This window comes from Lontra canadensis, unplaced genomic scaffold (assembly GCF_010015895.1).
Source record: "Lontra canadensis isolate GAN:19392208 unplaced genomic scaffold, GSC_riverotter_1.0 scaffold37, whole genome shotgun sequence".
NCBI classification, from domain to species: domain Eukaryota; kingdom Metazoa; phylum Chordata; class Mammalia; order Carnivora; family Mustelidae; genus Lontra; species Lontra canadensis.
Window position 1 is genome coordinate 6,047,623 of NW_022631031.1, and position 12,767 is coordinate 6,060,389.

General features: G+C 34.1%; 1 protein-coding gene and 1 pseudogene across 1 annotated transcript in view; both read right to left on the minus strand.

Annotated features, from left to right (window-relative positions):
• The window catches only part of RALYL (RALY RNA binding protein like), a 680,011-nt gene that overhangs the window by 367,560 nt on the left and 299,684 nt on the right, over positions 1 to 12,767 (minus strand). The window lies entirely within an intron of this gene.
• On the minus strand, positions 8,153 to 8,286 carry LOC116874579 (annotated as a pseudogene).

The window sequence follows — 12,767 nt, forward strand, 5'->3', positions numbered from 1 at the left end:
GATGGGACTGGAGGAGATTATGCTAAGTGAAAGAAGTCAAACAGAGAAAGTCAATTATCATACAGTTTCACTTATTTGTGGAACATAGGAATAGCATGGAGGACATTAGGAGAAGGAAGGGAAAAATGAAAGGAGAGAAATTGAAGTGGGAGATGAACCACGAGAAACTATGGACTCTGAGAATCAAACCAAGGGTTTCAGAGGGGAGGTGGGTGGGGGGATGGGTGAGTGGGGGTGGTGGGTATTAAAGAGGGCACAAATTGCATAAAGCACTGGGTGCTGTATGCAAACAATGAATCTTGGAACACTACATCAAAACTAGTGATGTACTGTACGGTAACTAACACGATATTAAAAAAAAAAAAGAGTATGGTTTTCATTCTGAAAATATCACACCAAGATTGTAAATACTCTATAAAATCAGAAAGAATGTGTATAGAATAGTTAAAGATCTGTCTTCGCAGATTTCTAGCTTTGAATCTAAGAAGGACACATTAATTATTAAAGACAACATTAAAATTTACTATAGAGAAAACATTTTTGGAGTAGAAAAGATTAATATAGCAGTAAATTCTACTCTTCTCTTGATTTCATGGTCCTGAATTTCCAAACTTAGATTTATTTAGACATTCATATTGAACACAGAATGAACTACAAAAATAACAACAAGAAATACCCTAGTATTCAAGAAAGTCATTCAACAATACTAGTACATGTTATATTCAAAAACCTGGGAAAAGATGAAAAAGATACAAAAATGATTAAGAAAAGAATATCATGCCCTAAACATTATAATCTGTTCAAGTCTAGAGTTAGTACTCAAAGAAGTCTTATAATATATGTTAAAACTTGGAAATGCTGCAAGATTTCCAAACTAGTGATATCTGAAAAGAAAGAGCTCATATCCAATTGGGAAGACCAGAGAAAACTTCTTGAATCAGAAAATATCTGGTTTTATCATTAAAGAATATTACAAAAATTCAATGAGCATATAGTTAGTTTCTTAACATGCACAAAAGGACAGTCGTTTTCCAAATACTTTTAACTCATCTAAATGTACTTGAATATTTTTTTACATTTAAAAAAGTTGGCATAAAACTTCTTAGATGTATAATTATAGAAAAGGAAAAAGTTGAACCAAAATAAACAAATTTATTTAGTCATCTTTTCTTGGACAAAATAAACCAAAAGAATGTTCCCCCCAAAGTCTGAATTTATTCTTCAGAAAACCATCCACAATTTAGGAAGACATAACGAATCTACCAGGGCAGTGACAGACAGTTCTTCAGTAGAATTCATAAAAACTATTCATAAAAACTTCATAAAAACTATTTTGTGAAAAACCTTCAGATGTCCATTTGCCATGAGAAAATCAAGTATATGCGGTGATATCTCTATCACTCATAAACATCATTATTATAATGAGTACTCAATTCTTAAATCGCAAACTACTTCCTACCATAAGCCAAAGGTAGCTTTTTCAAAGTAAATATTTTACAGAATGTGTACACACAAAAGGAAATATACACATATGAAGGGAAAAAAAGTAATTCTAACCTGAAGATATTTACTGTTAAAATTTTGTTGTATTTTCTTTGCCACTGCTTTCCAGTACTTAGAAGAAAAAGAGTTATAAATTAGAAAAAAAGTCATCATAATCTATATACCCAGTGCCACTGCTTATTACTTCAGTACTCATTTTATTATGCTATTATAAACCATCTTATTGGATATAACTTACACAATCACATACTAACAAGCTGTACCATGATTTTCTTCATTCTCTTGATGAGCATTTAGCTTGTTTCCAATTTTTTTCAGATCACAAAAGTATCTCAGATGAACAATAACAAATTTAGTGAGGATAAATTCCAAATGCTAAAATTCTTTGTCAAACAGGAAAGAAAAAAACCTCTATTTTAGTTATCAATCCTCAGATATTTTCTAGAAAGTTTAAACACCTTTTCACTTCCATCTGTATTGGCTGTTTTAACACACTCAAAGTATTTTTGATGCCTTCCATCACCTCCCTAAATACCATATTCAAAATATTTTCTGATTCATTAGGTTGAGCAGGAAGAATGGGCAAACAGACCATAAACTCCATAAGAGAGGGATATTCTGATCTCTGAAATGAAGTAAATGAAATTTACGACCTTAGCTAGACTGGCACTAGTAACAGACACAGCATATTTCTCTTGTACTCAGAAAAAAGTAAATTAGTGTTTGGAGCTTCCTAGGCATATCACCAAAGTCATTATTACTTAAAAAAATAAAAATTATTCTGATTTCCTTTGTTAAATGCACACTTATTAAGTCTACATATTATATTTTAATATATTAATGTTACATAGTATGTGTTCAACGTTTATTAAAAATTTAACTGTTGATTATAAAGAAATTAAAAACACTATTAAAATATTTGACCTTTCAGCAGTCCTTCTATCTCAATATTGCAATTCGGTTACTACAATTATGAATAACATTCAGAGCAGAAGTGAAATTTCCTACTCATTAAGTTTTGCAAACATATTAATTAGAGTGACATTAACGTATTTTTTATAAAACTTTTTTTAAACTATGTACCTCAGACAATGACTGTAATATTTTGGCAATAGCACACTATAAGAACCAAGAAATCCAGTTGCCATTTTCCTTTTTAACTACAGTTTGTGTGTAAAAAGATTAAAGACATAAAATATTTTGCTTTTAATAAGGACTTGCTGGTAATAAAGGTGATATGATAAATTTCATAGGAAATTAATATATTTTAGGAAGAAAAATGGTTTAAAATGCCACTTAGTGGGATATAGAAAGACTTTTAAAATTAAGCAAATGATAGTATTGCATTCCACATTCAGGGCAGAACATAAAAATTTAATGAAATTATTATAAACAATAGAAAAAATAAAATTATTATAAAAATAAAAATGGCATTAATTAATTAATTACCAAACAATGTTAGCTAAAATATCTTAATAGCAGTGATTATCTTTGAATAGAACCACTAACTACAAAGAAATAAGTGTTTTTAACCTGGAGATTAAGATTAAGTAGTTGACAGGAGAGCAAAAACTACTAAGTAAACACATATAGGTATAAATAATGTAATAACTGTAGTTATAAAAAGGTAATCATTTTGCATTGGTTATTCTAACTATAAATTGGAAATCAATGGATATTAGTGAGTCAACATTTCAAACATAATTAAGAACTTGAAATATTAATCAATTTCAGTGTGACACTGAATTAAAATTATTTTGGGAAATATAAATTAATAAACGAGTCAAATTTTGTAAACAAGGAGTAATGATTAAGTGTTAAGCCATCTCTCGTGAAGCATTTAAAAAGGTGTGGAAGATCCAACCACTATTTGGCAGAGGGTTATTATGGTCTAAAGAAACCATCACCTTGGTTCATGAGAGAGAGGTCAGACACAACCCTGTGTAAATCATGACCAATCTGAAAGAACACTGGTTAGGTCAGGCCTATGATCAAGAATAAAGGAAAAAACAGATAATCAGTACAATTCCTTTTTTCTTCATGCATTAGTGAACTCAGGCTGCTATAATAAAATACCAGAGTTTGGGTAGTTTAAACAGCAGACATTTATTTTTCACACTTCTAAAGGCTAAAAGTTCAAAATCAAAGTGCAAACTGGTTCAGTTCTTGGTAGGAGATTTCCTCCTCCTCACTATGTCTTCACATAGTAGAGAGAAAAGCTCTGGCCTCTCTTCCTCTTCTTAAAAGGATACTGACCCCATCAGGAGATAACTGATGACCCCACCTAAACCGAATTACTCCCCTAAAATCCTATCTTCACATTATGGGTTTATTATGGGTTTGGGGTTCAACATATGAATTTAGAGGGGACATAATTTAGTCCTTAGAAGTTCACATCACCCAAGGATAAAAACTTATTTGTATTTGGAGTTTTCAGGAAATGAAATAAACTTTCTATGAAGCATTAGAGAAATTGTGACTGGTGTTACATCTGTTATATCAGGGATCATGTAAGTATTGTCTGTTTGATCACCAAATTCAATGTATAGGATTCCACTGTGGTTTTTACAAGTAAGGAACATTATCAGCTTTAAATTTAAAAAAAAAGATTCAAAGAGATAAAACCATATGGTGATTTAACTCAAAAGTATTCACTTCATGGAGTTATCCTGAAGTATACTCATGTTCTCTAGAATATGAAAAAATTGGTATCAATCTAGGAAATTTATTGCATATGATGTTCTCAAAAGCTTTCTCCTCTGCAAAAGAGATCCTTCAGTCACACAAGTTGTCTAAGAGCAAGACTGTAATGCTATTTCCAAGAAAACTCCACTGGTTAACATGACCTAGGCAGAAGACTGTTTTGAGTTATACAGAGAAGTTGAATCAAGAATAATTAGGCACTTTCTACTACTTGACTAGGGAAAAGAAGTCAAGCAGGGATAGTAGGTTTTGTGATATAAGGCATATACAGCACTAACTGCTATCTGAACCATTATTTGGCAGAAGGCTGTGAACCATGAGGTAGTTACCTTGGTTTCCGACTGGTCAACCACATCCATGTAGAAACCAAGACCAATGTGACAAGACCCCTTAGTGCTCTGGGACCATGCAGTCAGGAAAAAGTACGAAACAAGTAGCCGGTGTCCCTTCATTCTTTGTCACATAACCTTTCTTTTTTAATGCCTGTTATAAACATTGCTAAAACAGTTGCTTTTTAAGAGATTTTGAATTTTCAAAGATGGTCTACAAATCATTAAAACTATTTCAAAAGTAGTTATGCAAAAGTTATTTTATATTTAACAAGCATTTAGTACTTAGTACTTATTATATAACTTCCATTGGTTTAAGGGTTTATTAAATATTCACATTTAGAATAGTTAGGAGAGGGTTCTACCTTCTCCCTTCATTTCCTCTGGAATCTGGAGTATTTCCAGAAAAGTGTTTCAACTTACCTGAGGAAGACACCAATTTGGGTTTAATATTGAGAAGCCTCATCACCACTGTAACCATACAGGTTATGCAGAAAGGAATAGCCACAAACTGCTAAGATTTAGTCTGTGATTTATATTAAGAATTATATTAAGGATGCTAGGTAACACTGTATCTTAAGAATGCCCAGAGATGATTCTGGTAAATTTTTCCTCAGAATTTGTTAGCTCCACCAATTTACTGGCTCCAATTAGAGTTTCCCTGAAATAATAGAAAACAGAGCAGAATGCATTCAACTTTGTATTCAGCTTCTTCTGCAAGTCACATGGTAATGAATGCTATGGTATAGTTCACCTTAATACAATTTACAAATGTAAATATGGACATTCAAAGCAAAAGCATCAGAATATTCACTTCTAATTGATGCATTACATGAGGCCGGCAATGGAGAAATAGAAGATTGCTCTTGTGTATTCACTAGGATAAAACTATGCTCTGTTCCCCATATTCCTCCACTGAATAAAACATCTTTCTCCATTTTTAAACTCTCAGGTCACTTAAAGCTAAATTGCAGGAGATAAACACTGTCATACCCACAGGAGAAATTCACTCACTCCTAGTTAACAGGTCCTTTCCATTCTTGTCCTCTTTGTTCAAACTGTCAATCATGACAGTTCCCTCAGGAGTTAAATTCGGACCACTAAGTGATTTCATGTAGGCTACTAAACTGCCCTCAGAGATGAACAACTTTCAATCATTATTGACGTGGCTTTGGAAGACCGGTCCTAGAGTAAAAGGTTTTAAATCCCACAACCAACCCTCTGGCATTTCTGTGCTCTCCTGAAATATAAATAAATGCCCTACAGTAGGTGCAACGGTGAATTGCCCTCCACGAAATTGAATATTTGGGTTGTATTAAGTAGCAATAAAAATGATATAGTGAAAATGCCTACTGTATGTTCAGATCAGATAAAGTTCCTGTTTACAAATTCCTTAAACTCAGCACCTCTGGATGCAGATACAGCGTTATAAATGACAGCATCTAGCCATCCAGGTATTGCAAATAACTGATTTAGAGCATAATTTCTCTTTGGTGGAACAAATACTGTCCCATTTGCTGCAATAGCCTATGATGGGACACAAAATGTTCCAATTCTTCCCTACTCTTAGCTACACAAGGCAGAATCTCCATAAAATATTAGAAAATCCCAGGAAATGTAGAAATTAAGAATTATGGATGCCCTTTTCTGAATAGAAGCTGAAGGTTATTAATAATTACCACCTATTTGTAAGCTTAGTAAAAGATTTGTTAAAACCTTATGCCACAAATGGTAGTAAGGAGAGAGTAACTAACTGTAGGTATGAGATAACTATGCCACCTAAGGGTCTTAATTCACTAGACATCTGTAGTCTCCACATAGATGTCCTACTGTATTTTTTTCTTACTAAGTTTTTTTTTTAATTTATTTTTTTTAAATAAACATATTATGTATTTTTATCCCCAGGGGTTTTCTTACTAAGTTTTAATATTAGCATAACTAGTATAAATTATCAGACTTGGGGAGGAAAACTACCTTCATTTTTAAGAATGTTGTTGTTGGGGGCACCTGGGTGGCTCAGTGAGTTAAAGCCTCTGCCTTCGGCTCAGGTCATGATCCCGGGTGTCCTGGGATCGAGCCCCACGTTGGGCTTTCTCCTTGGCGGGGAGCCTGCTTCCTCCTCTCTCTGCCTGCCTCTCTGACTACTTGTGATCTCTGTCAAATAAATAAAATCTTTAAAAAAACAAAAAGAATGCTGTTGTTGGATTTATACATACAAGGATGACTAATATTTATCAAACTAGTACTGTAGTGTATTGTACAAATTATCTACAATATTTTTAAAGCTGATTAAGAGCACATTTTCCATGATGAACACTGAATAATGTATAGGATTGCTGAGTCACTGTATTATACACCTGAAACAATATAACACTGTATGTTAACTACACTCAAGTTAAAAAAAAAAAAAAAAGGAATTTTTTCAAAATTTACCTTGTGATTGGGTTTCAGCCCATGGTAAGTATAACCAGCTCTCCTCTTTCTAGATGTGTAACTAAGCAGATATGTAACCTCTGGGATGCTCAGTTTTCTATCAGATAACTTCTCTGGAGCTGAATTTGGACTCTGATTTCTAGTGCTTTCCACCAGGTCTTTCTCAAATTGCTTCTCCAGGGACCTCTGGAGATATATATTATTCTGATAATATTCTATCTGAGATCACTGTAATTCTGAAGTTAGCACGATTTCTCAAAAGAGGTTCTTGTGAATCAACATACTGAAGAGGTTTTAATTAACAAGTGACATATCAGAGCCTTGGCTGGTATTTATCTCATACTCATGGAGCAATTGAGATTCTACAGGTACCTTGCCTTTGGTATTACGATCTGTCCTTGAGTATAATGGCATGTACATAATAAGGACCTGATGTCATACAAGTTCAGGCATCCCGGTCTATACACGGACTTTCAGAAATGACTTTCATGTTTCACCCATCTTCTCTTTCAGTCCTTGATATTGCAAGTGAAACTCACGATAGCTTGCAGAGGAGCTAGGAAGAGTATTTGGATCTAAACTTCATCTATATTGTACATGTCCTGTGCTCAGGTAACAATATTCAGTGTTGGAAATGCTCTTTTTCAACATTTGTTAGATATTTTTGAGATACTGCTACAATTTTTATTTGTAATTTCTGCTCTAAATAATGAGATCATCTGTGGAGGTAATATTCTGGGAAGGTCAGACTCCAGAAATTGGCCAATTCTACATAGACTGCTGCATTTATACAGAAATATGATCTACTGGGCTCTTATTAGCTTCCACGCTGATGTGACAGATAGAAATTAATATTCATTGCACACACACACTGATACCAATGGTTTATAATTTACAAAGGTCTATACTAAACCGACATGACAAGGTGTAGCCAGAACAGCTCTATGTCTCTCAGAACAATACGAAAATTGGATCTGCAGCTGGAGAGAACCCCACCCTGGAGAGGGAGATAAGCTACAGTCAGATATCCTCCTGGGGGTGGACCCAGGGCAGCTTATACCTGAAAAGTGGAGGAGGGTGCTGGGTCTCCACTTTATACAGTCTTTGTCTCGCCCTTAAAGTCTTTTGTCCTTTCTTCACATAAAAGAGACCCTTAACCTTGGTTTGACATGAATTTTGGTTCAATAGAGTGGTCACTGAAGGCTTTCAAATCAAATTTCACATACAAATTTTTCTCAGAACATGTTATTATTTAAAGTATTTCAAACTGATAAGAACAGATACTACACTTGATCTTAGCCAAAAGGCCCTGAGAGATCATGTAGGTCCAAAATATAAGCAACAAAATAGGTTCTTTGGGCTGTTTTGTTTAAGATATTTAAATCTCTGGTCAATGAGTTACATAAAACTTTGCAAGGAAAGAGAAAATCATTAATTTGATTTTATAGATAATTTTAGTGAGAAATATGTAGAAACAAAATGAGCTGCGTGTGTCCTATATCTGTCCTTTCATGTAGCTCTCATTTTCTTACTAAGTTAAATGCAGAGATGATGCATTATACGTATATGTATATGTGTGTATGTGTGTGTGTATATATATGTATGTATACATATACATATACATATGTATATATACATGTATGTATGTGTATATATATGTATGTATACATATACATATACATATATATACACACACACATACACACATATTTTCACAATATTTTTTATATTTTTATTTATTTATTTGACAGACAGAGATCACAAGTAGGCAGAGAGGCAGGCAGAGAGAGAGGAGGAAGCAGACTCCCTGCCGAGCAGAGAGCCCAATGCAGTACTTGATTCTAAGACCCTGAGATCATGACCTGAGCTGAAGGCAGAGGCTTAACCCACTGAGCCACCCAGGTGCCCCACATTTTCACTTTTATATAATTTAGTTCAGGGTTTCGAACACATCAGGTGCTTAACACTCATTGAGTTCACTTTTAAATTTGCAAATGAAAATTTTAAAATGAATGAATGGGTGGATAAATGTCTGTTATTCTTTTTGCTTCTTAAGGATATTATTAGTTTGATTTAAATATACACATCAACATCAACTCTACTACTCTAACTTCCCAACCAGGCAAATAACAATTTGATTTTTTTTATAATTTTGAGATAATTTTATAAGACTATTAATTGGTAAATCCATTGCTTTCAATGACTGCATGATTAATTTTATTGAGAGTCAAAATTCCTGACAGAAGCGGCCAGAGATTCTGTAGAAGGAGCATATCTGACAGGTTAACATCTGTAAAAGGCTCTGTCATATCTCATGAGCAAGAAATGTGTTTTTTCCCTCTTGCTTCAACTGAAAGTTTATTCCATCCTGGTACATATGTATTCCATCTCTGTATGGTTATATACTGTACAATCACTATATTTTATATGTATATGTATTTGCAAATATATATTCATAACTTTTGGCATGACCCACCACCTAAATCAAATAGAAGAGCCTATGTATATTAAATATATATGTAAACCAAATAGGTTGAAATACACACTGGAAGGGATTATCATATTTCTATAAGTAAGAAACACAATTTTGAGAATCAAAGTGTAAGAAATACTTTTGACCACTATTGTTAAAGGTATGTATTTTTATGCGTCCTCACAATTTTTGTGAAGTTTTGAAAGGAATACATGCTCACTACTGAATTAAGGAACATGCAATTCCATATTTGGAACGGATCTCATTATTTTAAAATGGTGTATAAAGACATTCCTCTCTACAAAAACATTTTAGCATCCATGAAACATGACAGATTCAAACAGGAAAGAAGAGCTATTTAAAAAATTGGATGGGGAGTGGTTGTCTCCATTGTATCAAGAAAAAACTTGTATTTTACTGAAGTATAGTCAGAAATAATAGCTCTCGCTATGTAGCTATTGTTTAGCTGATAGCTAAACAATTTATTCGGTAAAATAAAACTGAATATCGCTTAGGGTCATAAAAACAAACAGTAATGACCTCAGCTTTGCAAAGATTTATACAGAAAAACACAGATATTATAACTACATAAGTAGGTTTTGTAGGCTTGAGAGTCCGGAGGCCAAACTGATTTTTAAAAGAGTGCTGATACGTTTCTTACCCACTGCATATTCAGCAGGCATTATTTGTAGTGTTATCTGATTATCTCTAAGTTCCCATAAAATACTTTACATATAACAGCCACTTTTAGAGGACCATCTGCTAGAACTCTAAGTGCTCTCCAGTGTAATTCCTCATTTATAATGAAGCTAACAAAGGCAAAACCCTGGCTCTTCCTAGTGTGACCCACGTCTGTAGGCCACGACCCACACCTCACACAAAGTCTGCTAAGAATTTGGGCTGAGGGAACACAATGCCGATCCTGGAGACAAAACAGATGTATACTATTAAATTTCAAAAACACTGGAGATCCAACAAAATGTAACATTCAAAAGACGTTAACTCATTAATAGTTTTTATGATGCTTTAATGATAACAAATTACTAAGTATGTTACTATTTTTAGAAGTACAGCATTCCCTTATTTGTAAAGCTGAAGTGAGTCAGAAAATCCATGTGAGTGTCACACACTGGTGTTTCTTACCTTCAAAGAAGGAGTTTATGTCAGACAACTTTTCATGAATATGAAGTTTTTTCCATGTTTTATATTTTATGAGAGACAAGGAGTATATATTATAGTGATTATCAACAAGAAAGTTATCGAATAGATGCATAATTTAATAGATATAATTTAATATAATAACGTTATAGAATAGATACATAATTGTAAAAATAAAGCATTGAAACCTTATTTCAATGTAATAAAAGATTACATTTCCTGATATCAGATCTCAAAGAAGAATGTTCAGAAAATGTCCCCATATCATGAGTTTGTTCACGGTCAAGAACAAACCTCAGAAAGAATCAGCACAGACCCCCACCATTTGATAAATACTGTCTTCTGGCTGGCAAGTTAGTTTACTAAAAGATAATGAAAAACTAATCCTTATTACCTGCAGTCATTATGCACATTTTAAACACAAAATAGCAGTATTTCAACGATGTCAGGGCTTACATATGTTTTGCTTTGCTCATGTAGACAGTGTGCTAAGACAGGGAAGACAACTTAATCTAAGTTGGGTGGATTGGTCAGAAGTTATAATTCTAAGCAAAGAAATGACATTGAGAGCCTGGGTTCAAAGCTAAAGCAAATGAAAAATCAGAAGTAAGAAAACCTTTTAGACGCCTGAAAACTAAGAAGGAAAAAGAAAGAGCAGCAACATAAGAAACAAGACAAAACAAAAAACAAATCAGAGAATGCTCAAGATTTTTGGCAGACTGGATCCTGCCGGTTATCTGTTGGGTTATTAACAGCTGCCCTGGTGGCTCCCACATTTGTCAAATGCTTTCCTAGATGGTTCGTAAGTTATCACTGGATTAAAAAATACATCAAACAAGGTAGTATTATCCACATTCTACAGACCGACACAATTACACACACAGAAGCTAACTTGTCCAAGGGGACACAACTATGAAATAGTGGAGTCCAGATTCAGACCAATGACTGTCCCGTTCCATTCCATCATGCTATTAGTTCTTATACCATTCACAACACATTTCAACATTTTGATACTGGAGGATTAGACAAGGAATCAGAGCAATTCAAATCTAAGGCCATTCCTTCTCATTCTGAGAAGGTCCTCTCCTTTGAAGCACTAACATCACGTTGAAGCAATCACGCTGAAGCACTAACATGATCCATACGTCCACACATCAAAAGATGTGCCCACCCAGGCAGATAACCCCACACCTCTAAACTTTCGCATACGATGCGTTGTATTGTTCTTAAAAATTTGTCTTTCTGCAACCAAACACCTTTTATGACATAATATACGTGTAATCAACATATGTATTTTTTTCCACAAGGCAAGCAAATGTATAAGTAGAAAAATATTTTTGTAATCCCCAACTTAGTTATTTAAGAAATATAGTTGTTATATGTTCGTTTACATGTTCTTTGATATTTATCTTACTTTAAAAAATCTGGTTATAAGTAATCCTTAAATTCTATAAAATATAATTACTTAAGTTGAAAAGATCAGTCAGAACCCTTTATTTACTTTTTTTTTAAGATTTTTATTTATTTGACAGAGAGAGAGAGGGGGAAAGCACAAACAGAGGGAGCAGCATGCAGAGGAAGAGGAAGAAGCAGAGAAGCAGACTCCCCACTGAGCGGGGGGGTCCTCACCCACCCAACTTCCATCCCAACCCCCCTGCCACCTCCCCTCAACCGCCACCACCATCATGTGAGGCTTGATCCCAGGACCCTGAGATCATGACTTGAGCTGAAGGCAGACATTTAACCCACTGAGCCCCTTTATTATTATGATTTTTTATAATGCATCATCAGTCCATTATAAGAGGAGTGGCAGTAGTCTAAGAATCATGATTTAAAGCAAAACGCTTAATTTAATTGGATTCTTGATTTCTTACTAGTGGAGTAGAATGGGTTATACTTTTTAAGAGATTAAATCCAAGGGTGCCTGAGTGGCTCAGACAGTTAAGCGTCTGCTCAGCGGGGAGCCTGCTTTTCCCTCTCACACTCCCCTTGCTTTGCTTGTGCTCCCTCTCTCGCTGTCTCTCTCTCTCTGTCCAATAAATAAATAAAATCTTTAAGAAAAAAATACAATCACAAGGCAAACTGAAAAATTCAGCTTTAAAAAAACCAGAATATTTGTACAGTATTTAGCATATAGTACTGTTTTAATAAATGTTAAATCAGCTTGT